The sequence below is a fragment of the Phalacrocorax carbo genome, chromosome 2 (genome assembly GCF_963921805.1).
Source record: "Phalacrocorax carbo chromosome 2, bPhaCar2.1, whole genome shotgun sequence".
In the NCBI taxonomy this organism is placed as follows: domain Eukaryota; kingdom Metazoa; phylum Chordata; class Aves; order Suliformes; family Phalacrocoracidae; genus Phalacrocorax; species Phalacrocorax carbo.
In genome coordinates, this window is record NC_087514.1 from 504,976 (window position 1) to 516,438 (window position 11,463).

The window sequence follows — 11,463 nt, forward strand, 5'->3', positions numbered from 1 at the left end:
TTCCAGAACGTGCCGGCGGCTGCAGCGGCCGCCCCCCGCCCCCCGCCGGGTCCCCCGGCGCCGCAGCCCATCCCGAGGCCCCCCGGACCCGCAGGCGAGCACCTGAGCGTGGGGGCGGGTGTGTGGGGCGGGTGTGTGGGGCGGGTGTGTGGGGCGGCACGTGCCGGTGCCGAGCCTGACTCAGCGGCACCATCGCCCACGTCTCCCCCACAGCCCACCTGCACCCCCAGGCCTGATGCGCCGCCGCCTCCCCAACCCCCCAGCCCACTGTCACCCAGGGCACCCCCAGCCTGGGCTCCCCCCACCCCACACGCTGCCCACCCCAAGGGGTGGGGGGCCACAGCCAGAAACGTCCCCAAACACCCCCACCCCCCAGCACAGCCCCCTGCCCCACGCACCCCACCGTGCTGCACAGCCCCCTCATTCAGTGCACCCCTAGACCTCACTGCTCCTGCAGCACAGCCCCCCCGACCCAGCACCCCCAGACTCACACTGACACTGCATGGACCCCCCACCCAGCACCCCCAGACTCACACTGACACTGCATGGACCCCCCACCCAGCACCCCCAGACTCACACTGACACTGCACAGACCCCCAAACCCTGCACCCCCAGGCTCACACTGACACTGCAGACCCCCCACCCAGCACCCCCAGACTCACACTGACACTGCACAGACCCCCAGACCCTGCACAGACCCACAGACCCCACACTCTCACTGCGCAGACCCCCTCACCCAGCACCCCCAGGCTCACACTGACACTGCAGACCCCCCACCCAGCAACCCCAGACCCCACGTTCTCACCGCACAGTCCCCCCACCCAGCACCCCCAGACCACACACTGTCACAGCACAGAGCACTCCCTGCACTCCCAGACCCCACACTCACTGCACAGACCCCCCACCCCCCAGGATCACACTGTCACTGCACAGACCCTCTCCTGCAGCCCCAGCCCCCACACTCACTGCACAGACCACAGACCCCTCCCACACCCCCAGATCCCATGCTCTCACTGCACAGACCCCCCCACCCAGCACCCCAGACCCCACGCTCTCACTGCACAGACCCCCCCACCCAGCACCCCAGACCCCACGCTGACACAGCGCAGACCCCCCCCACCCAGCACCCCAGACCCCACGCTGACACACCACAGACCCCCCCACCCAGCACCCCCAGACCCCACGCTGACACACCACAGACCCCCTGAACCCAGCACCCCCAGACCCCACGCTGACACAGCGCAGACCCCCCCCACCCAGCACCCCAGACCCCACGCTCTCACTGCACAGACCCCCCCACCCAGCACCCCAGACCCCACGCTGACACAGCACAGACCCCCCCCACCCAGCACCCCAGACCCCACGCTGACACAGCACAGACCCCCCCCACCCAGCACCCACAGACCCCACGCTGACACACCACAGACCCCCCCACCCAGCACCCCAGACCCCACGCTGACACAGCACAGACCCCCCCACCCAGCACCCACAGACCCCACGCTGACACACCACAGACCCCCCCACCCAGCACCCCAGACCCCACGCTGACACAGCACAGACCCCCCCACCCAGCACCCCAGACCCCACGCTGACACAGCACAGACCCCCCCCACCCAGCACCCACAGACCCCACGCTGACACACCACAGACCCCCCCACCCAGCACCCACAGACCCCACGCTGACACACCACAGACCCCCCCACCCAGCACCCACAGACCCCACGCTGACACACCACAGACCCCCCCACCCAGCACCCACAGACCCCACGCTGACACACCACAGACCCCCCCACCCAGCACCCACAGACCCCACGCTGACACACCACAGACCCCCCCACCCAGCACCCCAGACCCCACGCTGACACAGCACAGACCCCCCCACCCAGCACCCCAGACCCCACGCTGACACAGCACAGACCCCCCCACCCAGCACCCCAGACCCCACGCTGACACAGCACAGACCCCCCCCACCCAGCACCCCCAGACCCCACGCTGACACACCACAGACCCCCCCACCCAGCACCCCAGACCCCACGCTGACACACCACAGACCCCCCCACCCAGCACCCCCAGACCCCACGCTGACACAGCACAGACCCCCCCCACCCAGCACCCCAGACCCCAACGCTCTCACCGCTCAGCCCCCCCACTCCCGCAGCACCCCCAGCCCCAGCCCCGGCCCCGCCGCCGCGGCCCCACCCCCACCCTCCCCCGGCTCCCAGCACATCCACGGGCCCCCCCGCCGCCCCAGGGGTGGGGGGGTGGGGGGGGGGTCCCCACGCGTGGGCCGGTCCCCGCCGCCCCCCGGACTCACCGAGCGCCGCGCTGTCCGCCGGGGCGCGGCTGGCGGGCATGACCGGGGGGGCTGCACCGGCCCGGGGGGGGCTGCACCGGCCCGGGGGGGGGGGGGGGGGCGCGGGGGGGAGGTGGGGGGCTGCGCCGGGCCCGGCCCCGGGAGCTGCTCCGGCTCCGGCTCCCGCAGCGGCGCGGCGGGGCCCGGCAGGCGGGGGGAGGCGGGGCCGGGCGGGGCGGGGTGTGCGGGGGTGGGGGCGGGGGGCGCCTATCTCGCCTCCCCACCCGCCCCCGCCCCGCCCGCGGGGCCGCTGCACCCAGCGGCAGTTAACCCTGACGGGTGCCCCCAGTGCCGCCGGGCTGACCCGCCCCGAGCACCCAGCGGGGGGAGGACCCCCCCTCCTCCTCCCCCCACCGCCCCGGGAGAGCTGCCCCCCCCCCTCAGGGTCCCCGCAGTCCCCCCTCCCGGATCCCACACCCCGGCCCCCCGGGGTGGGCACCCGCCTGCCGCACCCCCCCCCCAGCACCCGGCCCTGCCTGCCCTCCCCCGGCAGAACAGGCAGGGGCAGGCAGGGGCAGGGGGCTGGGGGAAGGGGGAAGGGGCAGGGCAGGGACAGGCAGGGGTGGGCAGGGGCAGGGGGCTGGCGGCAGGGGCAGGCAGGGGTGGGCAGGGGTGGGCAGGGGCAGGGGGCTGGGGGAAGGGGCAGGGCAGGGACAGGCAGGGGTGGGCAGGGGCAGGGGGCTGGGGGAAGGGGCAGGGCAGGGACAGGCAGGGGTGGGCAGGGGCAGGGGGCTGGCGGCAGGGGCAGGCAGGGGTGCGCAGGGGTGGGCAGGGGCAGGGGGCTGGGGGAAGGGGCAGGCAGGGGTGGGCAGGGGTGGGCAGGGGCAGGGGGCTGGGGGAAGGGGCAGGGCAGGGACAGGCAGGGGTGGGCAGGGGCAGGGGGCTGGCGGCAGGGGCAGGCAGGGGTGCACAGGGGTGGGCAGGGGCAGGGGGCTGGGGGAGGGGCAGGGCAGGGACAGGCAGGGGTGGGCAGGGGCAGGGGGCTGGCGGCAGGGGCAGGCAGGGGTGGGCAGGGGTGGGGAGGGCAGGGGGCTGGCGGCAGGGGCAGGCAGGGGTGCGCAGGGGTGGGCAGGGGCAGGGGGCTGGGAGAAGGGGCAGGGCAGGGACAGGCAGGGGTGGGCAGGGGCAGGGGGCTGGCGGCAGGGGCAGGCAGGGGTGCGCAGGGGTGGGCAGGGGCAGGGGGCTGGGGGAAGGGGCAGGCAGGGGTGGGCAGGGGTGGGGAGGGCAGGGGGCTGGGGGAAGGGGCAGGGCAGGGACAGGCAGGGGTGGGCAGGGGCAGGGGGCTGGTGGCAGGGACAGGCAGGGGCGGGCAGGGGCAGGCAGCGGCAGGCACAGCCCCTCACCCAGCTGCCTTCCCGCCGGGGCAGCACCCACCAGCACGGCACAGCCGGGACCCCCGGGTGAGCGGTGCCGGGCACGGGCAGCACCGGGAGCTGCGGGCGCAGGCAGGGTGCAGGCAGGGTGCGGGCAGCGGCCTCGCCAGGGGGCCCCTGGGCCATGCCGGACCCCCGGGAGCTGCCTCGTGCCGGGGCTGGGGGCAGCAGGAGGCCCCGGCCTCGCCGGCAGCAGGGATACACCAGGCCTCACGCCGGTTACTCCAGCACCGGTGCCCCCCTGCCCAGCCCCGGCACCGCCAGCACCCCCCCGCACCCCGCCACCCCCCGCAGCCCCCCCGCCTGCCAGCGCCCCGTTACCCACCCACCGCCAGCACCGCCGGCACCTGGGCCCGCTCCCGGCACCGCGGCACCGGCCACGCTTCACATGACCCAGTTCCTCCCGGGCTGGCGCAGCCGCCCTCGGCTCCCGGCTTGTTTACGCCACCGCCACGGCACCGGCGCGGCTCGGCCGAGCGTCACCAGGAGGCCGGGGACACCCTCTCCGGCGGGTGGCATCGCCGGGAGGCCCCGCCACGCCGAGGGGCCCGCGGGCGGCGATGCCGGACGGCGATGCCACCCCGCTGGGGGGGTTGGGGGGCGCAGCGGGGGGGCGCCGGCTCCATCCCCCGCACCCAGTCCCGGCTCTGCCCGTTGCCGGAGGGTGCCGCGACGGGGTGAGGCGTGCAGGCAGCGCGTTTGGCGGCGGTCGGCCGCGGCGGGAGCGCGTGCCGCTGCCGTCTGCCGCATCCAGAGGCCACGTGAGCCGCGGCGGCACAGGGATGACGCCAGGATGCCGCGGCTCGCCCACCGCAAGCCTCCGCACCCGCTCCCGGCCCAGCCGCCCGCACCCCGCCTGCCTGCCGCTCCGCCGCTGCCTCGCCGCCGGCCGCAGCCACCGGCAGCCCCCGGCAGGCCGCGGCGGCACCGGCACCGGGGATGGAGCCCGGTTCCAGCCGCCAGCGCTGCAGTGGGGGCCGGCCCTCCGCTGGCACCCGCTGAGCCCCCGGGATCTGGCGAGCCCCTTGGCAGCCGGCGCGGCTGCTGGGAACTGGAGCCGGTGCCAGGAACTGGAGCCAGTGCCAGGAACTGGAGCCGGCGCTGGGAACTGGAGCCGGCGCTGGGAACTGGAGCCGGCGCTGGCTGCCGGCGTGGCAGCGGCCGCGGTGCCCGGGAGCGCTGCGGTGACGGTGCCCTGGGACGCAGCCAGCGGCCGCCGGTGCCCGGGGGCACCGACCGCGCTCTCCTGACGGCACACGCGTGTGCACACGCCCACCCGCGGCTCTGCGTGTGCGTACAGGCACGCGCACGCATGTGCACACAGGCGCCTGTGCCCCGTGCACATACAACACACGTCATTAACGCGGGTGAATGCACGTAACGCGGGAGGGCACACGCGTATCTGCCCGAACACGCGTGTGCAAACCCCCCCCCGCCACCGGCTGCGTGTGCACGCGTGCAAAAGCAGGCACGCGTGGGTACGGGCACATGTGAACACGCGTGTGCCCTCACCGGCCCGCTGCACGCGCACACGCAGACATGGACGCCGGTGTGCACGCACGCACTGGGGCTGCCCGGGGGGCTCAGCGCCCCCAGCCCTGACACCCCCCCCCCACAGCACGGCAATGCTGGGAGGCGGCGGGGTTGGCAGGGCGCTGGGGTGCCGGGGGGGTTCCCAGGGGTGTCGGGGGGGTCCCAGGGGTGCCGGGGGGGTCCCAGGGGTGCCAGGGGGGTTCCCAGGGGTGCCGGGGGGGGCCCAGGGGTGCCGGGGGGGTTCCCAGGGGTGCCGGGGGGTTACCAGGGGTGCCGGGGGGGTCCCAGGGGTGCCAGGGGGGGCCCAGGGGTGCCTGGGGGTGCCGGGGGATGCCCGGGGTCTCCGTTGGCCCTGTTCCTGTGCCGGGTCACACCCAGCCAAGCGCCGCACCACGACCAGCCCCACTTGCCCAGCCATCACACCAGCACGTTGGCTTCGTGCCTCCCAGTGCCCCCCAGTGCCTCCCAGTGCCTCCCAGTGCCTCCCAATGCCTCCCAATGCCTCCCAGTGCCTCCCAATGCCCCCCAGTGCCTCCCAGTGCCCCCCAGTGCCTCCCAATGCCCCCCAGTCCCTCCCAGTGCCTCCCAATGCCCCCCAGTGCCTCCCAGTGCCTCCCGGTGCCTCCCAATGCCCCCCAGTGCCCCCCAGTGCCTCCCGGTGCCTCCCAATGCCTCCCAGTGCCTCCCAGTGCCTCAATGCCTCCCAGTGCCTCCCAATGCCTCCCAATGCCTCCCAGTGCCTCCCATGGCCTCCCACTGCCTCCCAGTGCCTCCCGGTGCCTCCCAATGCCCCCCAGTGCCTCCCAGTGCCTCCCAATGCCTCCCAATGCCTCCCAGTGCCTCCCATGGCCTCCCACTGCCCCCCAGTGGCCTCCCACTGCCTCCCAATGCCTCCCGGTGCCTCCCGGTGCCTCCCGGTGCCTCCCAATGCCTCCCAATGCCCCCCAGTGCCTCCCGGTGCCTCCCGGTGCCTCCCGGTGCCTCCCCATGCCTCCCAACGCCTCCCAACGCCTCCCGGTGCCTCCCAGTGCCTCCCGGTGCCTCCCCAGTGCCTCCCAACGCCTCCCGGTGCCTCCTGGTGCCTCCCAGTGCCTCCCAGTGCCTCCCCAGTGCCTCCCAATGCCTCCCGGTGCCTCCCGGTGCCTCCCAGCCACATCCGGCTGCCCGGCAGCGGCGCACCGCGGCACAGCACCCATCCCAGCCCCACAGCACCACCGCATCGGTGCCAACACATGCCAAACTAACACCGCAGACCCTGGCGCAGCCAGCACCCACAACGGCCCCCGCGGGCACCCCCCGGGACCCCCGAGCCGGGCAGCGCGATGCGGCAGCTGGCAGCAGGGTGGCTCAGGGCGGGGTCCCCCTCCCAGCTCTATGGGAGTCCCCGGGGGTCCCTACCGCTGTGCGAGCGTTGGCCTCCGACCTGCGCCGGGCGCTGGGCTCGGCTGCGGGCCCCTCCGGCTGCCGGCCCCTCCGCAGGACTCCGTGCTTGGCACAGGGGCCCTCCCCGCGAGCATGTGCCGGTGCCGGCACGGGAGCAGGGAGCGACTCCCCTCGCCAGGAGCCCGGACAAAGGGTCCCTTTCAGCGCTGGGCTCGGCCCCACGGGCCCCTCGGGGCCAGGGGACAAAGGTCTGGCACGCTTGGCACCGGCAGCGCCGAGCTCTCCCACTCCAGGCTGGCGCCTGGCACGCCCACGGGGCTGGGGGTGCACCCGGGACACCCCCAGCATCACCGGGGCACCCCTTCTGCACCTCCCGGCTCCTACCTCGGCGCCCGCCGCCGGCTTCGCGCTTCCCCGGGGGGAGCAGAGCGAGCGGCTCGGCGCCAGCACACGCGCCGGGGCCCGGCACGCCGCCGCCGCCGGGGACCTCGGCACCCACCGCCCCGCGCCGCGGCTGGCACGCTTCGGCACGGCTCCGCGTGCCGGCCCCGTCCCGGCCGCCGCCCCCGGCTCACCCTGAGCCCGCGGTGCCGGCGCTGGAGCCGGCGGCGGCCGGCGCGCCCTGCCATGCGCTCCCTGAGCGGCCGCGCGTGTGCCGCCGAGAGCCCCCGGCCACGTGCCCACGTGGGCCCCAGTGCCCCTTGGTGGGCGCCCTCGGCAAGAGGGGATGCCACAGGGGCGGCCGTGCCCCCCGCCGACCACCCCCTGCCCGCCTGTTGCCCACGGGGAGGGTGGGCCGTGCCACAGCAGCTGCCGTCGCCCCATGGGGTGGGGGGTCCCCGGCACCGGGGACGGCCACCTCCCCGCTGCCCCACTGGGGTCCGGCACGTGGGGCCGATCGAGGGCTGCCCCCCCAGCGCAGCCCTGTCGCGGGGTTCCCGCAGCATGGCGGGGATCACACAAACATGGGGGACCCTGTGGTGGCGACCCCCGGGACCTACCTGGGGGTCAGGGGGAACCCCTGGGGCCGCGGCAGGCAGCAGGACCCCCGGCACCCGCAGCCACGGGGGTCACCGGCTGCCCCTCGCCCAGCGGGGTCACGCTGCAGCCAGGCTGGGGCCGGGGGCTCCGTGCCAGGCTGGCCCCCTAACCCCCTCTGTGCCCCCATCCAGCTGTGGGATGATGAGCTCCAGATGTGCGGCCCCTCCTGCTGCTCACCCCACTGGGCTCGGGACGCTCCCAGCCCCGCTCCCCCCACAGGACCCCGCCTGCCTCCGCATGGGGACCACCCCCCCACCCCAGCCCCCCACCCCCAGCCCTGTGCCCCCTGTGGCCCCACGGCCCCTGTGCCAACTGTGTCCCCATGGGCCCTGCACCCAAGGGTGCCTCTGCACTCCCCATGTCCCCTCTGCACCCCCCTGTCCCCCTGCATCCCTGTGTCCCCCTGCACCCCCCATGTCCCCTCTGCACCCCCATCTCCCCCTTGCACCCCAATTTCCCCCACATCTCCCCTGAACCCCCCGACCCCCGTGTCCCCCTGCACTCCCACGTCCCCCTGCACACCCACATCCCCCCTGCACCCCCATGTCCCCCTGCACCCCCCATGTCCCCTCTGCACCCCCATCTCCCCCTTGCACCCCAATTTCCCCCACATCTCCCCTGAACCCCCCAACCCCCATGTCCCCCCTGCACCCCCATGTCCCCCTGCACACCCACATCCCCCCTGCATCCCCGTGTCCCCCTGTACACTTGTGTCCCCCCTGCATCCCCGTGTACCCCTACGTCCCTGTGTCCCCCTACATCCCCGTGTCCCCCACACTCCCGCATCCCCCCTGCATCCCCGCGCCCCCCATCCCCCACGGCCACCCGCTGGGCGGGGGGGCGATGCCGTGGGTGCCCCCATCCCCGCCCCGGCTGGCGGATGTGTTCCCGGGTGGGCAGGCTGCCTGCAGCCCGTGCCCGCCGCCCCCCCCAGCAGCTCCCAGGGCCCCGGCACGTCCCCTGCCCGACTCAGCCCTGCCTGCACTCCCCTGCCTGCCCCAGCCAGCCTGGGCCCGGGCCAGGCGCCGCTGCCTGCGAGGCCTTAACCCTCTCGGGGAGCGGGACGGGGCGGCAGCTGCCCTGCGGGGGGTCCCGACACGTGGCACCCCCGGCTGCGGGTGGCCGGCACAACCACCAGCCCCCCCACCCCCCACGGTGGGGACCCCTGCCAGCACCCGGCAGGGCGGGCAGGACGGCAGCCCCCTGTTCCCCGTGTCCCTCCCCAGCACGGCTCAGGTCAGGGGGCCGGGGTGGGCAGAGGAACCCTCCCGCACCCCCACGGGGCCCACGGGTGACCTGCCTGCGCTGGGGCTGGGGCAGGCAGTGCAGGCAGCGCAGGCAGGTGCAGTGCAGGCAGGGTGCAGCACCGGGACGTGCAGTGCAGGCAGAACTGCAGGCAGGCTGTGCTGCAGGCAGCACGGCACAGGCAGGGTGCAGTGCAGGCAGGTGAGTGCAGGCAGGGTGCAGTGCAGGCAGAACTGCAGGCAGGCTGTGCTGCAGGCAGCACGGCACAGGCAGGTGCAGTGCAGGCAGGGTGCAGTGCAGGCAGGGTGCAGTGCAGGCAGGTGCAGTGCAGGCAGCACGGCACAGGCAGGGTGCAGTGCAGGCAGGTGAGTGCAGGCACGTGAGTGCAGGCAGGTGCAGTGCAGGCAGGTGCAGTGCAGGCAGGGTGCGCTGCAGGCAGCACGGCACAGGCAGGGTGCAGTGCAGGCAGGTGAGTGCAGGCAGGTGCAGTGCAGGCAGGCTGCGCTGCAGGCAGCACGGCACAGGCAGGGTGCAGTGCAGGCAGGTGCAGTGCAGGCAGAACTGCAGGCAGGGTGCGCTGCAGGCAGCACGGCACAGGCAGGGTGCAGCGCAGGCAGAACTGCAGGCAGGCTGCGCTGCAGGCAGCACGGCACAGGCAGGGTGCAGTGCAGGCAGAACTGCAGGCAGGCTGCGCTGCAGGCAGCACGGCACAGGCAGGGTGCAGTGCAGGCAGGTGAGTGCAGGCAGGGTGCAGTGCAGGCAGAACTGCAGGCAGGGTGCAGTGCAGGCAGGGTGCAGTGCAGGCAGAACTGCAGGCAGGCTGTGCTGCAGGCAGCACGGCACAGGCAGGGTGCAGCGCAAGCGGGGGCAGCGCGGGCAGGGTTAACGGCAGCCCGAGGACGAAACTCGCTGCCACCGATACCGCGGCGGTGCCAAACCGCAGGCCGCTCCCGCGCTGCCACCGGCCGCGGCCCCTCGACGCCCCAGGGAGCGGGGAGTGGGGCCAGCGCCGGGGCTGGGGGCCCCCTCCAACCCGCTGCTGGGAAAGGGAGCCGGGGGGGGGATGGAGCAACCCTGGCACAGCCTGCCCTCACCCCCTGCCTGCACCCCTCCCTGCCCTCACCCTGCCTGCACCCCCTGCCTGCACCCCTCCCTGCCCTCACTCTGCCTGCACCCCCTGCCTGCACCCCCCCACCCTCACCCTGCCTGCACCCCCTGCCTGCACCCCTCCCTGCCCTCACTCTGCCTGCACCCCCTGCCTGCACCCCTCCCTGCCCTCACTCTGCCTGCACCCCCTGCCTGCACCCCCCCACCCTCACCCTGCCTGCACCCCCTGCCTGCAACCCTCCCTGCCCTCACTCTGCCTGCACACCCTGCCTGCACCCCTCCCTGCCCTCACTCTGCCTGCACCCCCTGCCTGCACCCCCCCACCCTCACCCTGCCTGCACCCCCTGCCTGCAACCCTCCCTGCCCTCACTCTGCCTGCACCCCCTGCCTGCACCCCTCCCTGCCCTCACTCTGCCTGCACCCCCTGCCTGCACCCCTCCCTGCCCTCACTCTGCCTGCACCCCCTGCCTGCACCCCCCCACCCTCACCCTGCCTGCACCCCCTGCCTGCACCCCCTACCCTCACCCTGCCTGCACCCTCTGCCTGCACCCCCCGCTCTCACCCTGCCTGCACCCCCTACCCTCACCCTGCCTGCACCCCCTGCCTGCACCCCCTGCCTGCACCCCAGCTCTGCCCGTCGCCGCTCCCAGCTCCGTCCCCGTGTCCCGGCAGCGCCGGCGCAGGGCCCGTGGCCGAGGCTGTGGGTCCAGCCCCACGCCGAGCCAACGGGGCCGGCGGCGACGGCACCGCCACGGTGAACCCCTGACGGAGCAGTCACGGCCCTGCAGCTGCTCCCACCGGCCCCTCACGGCCCCCCACAGCCCACCCGGGTGCCAGCATGGGTGGGCGATGCCGTCAGCTTGTCCCTCGGCGGCATGGCTGCCAGCGGGCCCGGTCCGAGCCGGGACGCCCCGCGGTGCCGTGGCACCCATGGGTGCCGTGGGCCCAGGCACCGGGCGGGAGCCCCGCGACCCCCAGCCCCAGTCGGCCATGGGCACAGCTGGCAACCCCCCACGGACCCCACACGATGCCCCTCATGCCCCTCCCCCAAGTAGAGCAAGCCCCGGGGGGGGGCCCAGTCCTCGGGGGGGGCAGGGGTGAGCCTCGGGGGGACCCCAACCCTCAGACGGCAGGGGGGAATGGGGGGAGGAACCCCATCCCTGGGACAGTGGGGGAATTAGCCGGGGGGGGACCCCATCCCGGGGATGGGGGGGATGAGGGGGTGTCACCTGGTCCCAGGATGGGCAGGGGCAACCCGGGGGGGGAGGCAGGGGGGCCTGTGCCCCTGGGCCCACCATGACTGCAGGGGGGCTGCAGGGTGGCAGCTGGCCCACCCAGGACTGTGGCCCCAGGGCCATGGGGCAGCTTGGGGACCCCTGAACCGCAGCCCCCTGGCATCCCTGGCTCCCCCCAGACACAGGGAAAGGC

At 75.0% G+C, this 11,463-nt stretch overlaps 1 protein-coding gene across 4 annotated transcripts in view; it reads right to left on the minus strand.

Moving 5' to 3' along the window:
• Positions 1–2,394, minus strand: part of PLEC (plectin) — a 67,443-nt gene extending 65,049 nt beyond the window's left edge. For all 4 annotated transcript variants that reach the window (XM_064441901.1, XM_064441891.1, XM_064441889.1 and 1 more), the window contains exon 1: positions 2,315–2,394. The gene's annotated coding sequence lies outside the window, so the exon portion shown is untranslated. The remainder of the gene's footprint in view (positions 1–2,314) is intronic.
• Positions 2,395–11,463: the final 9,069 nt, after the last annotated feature.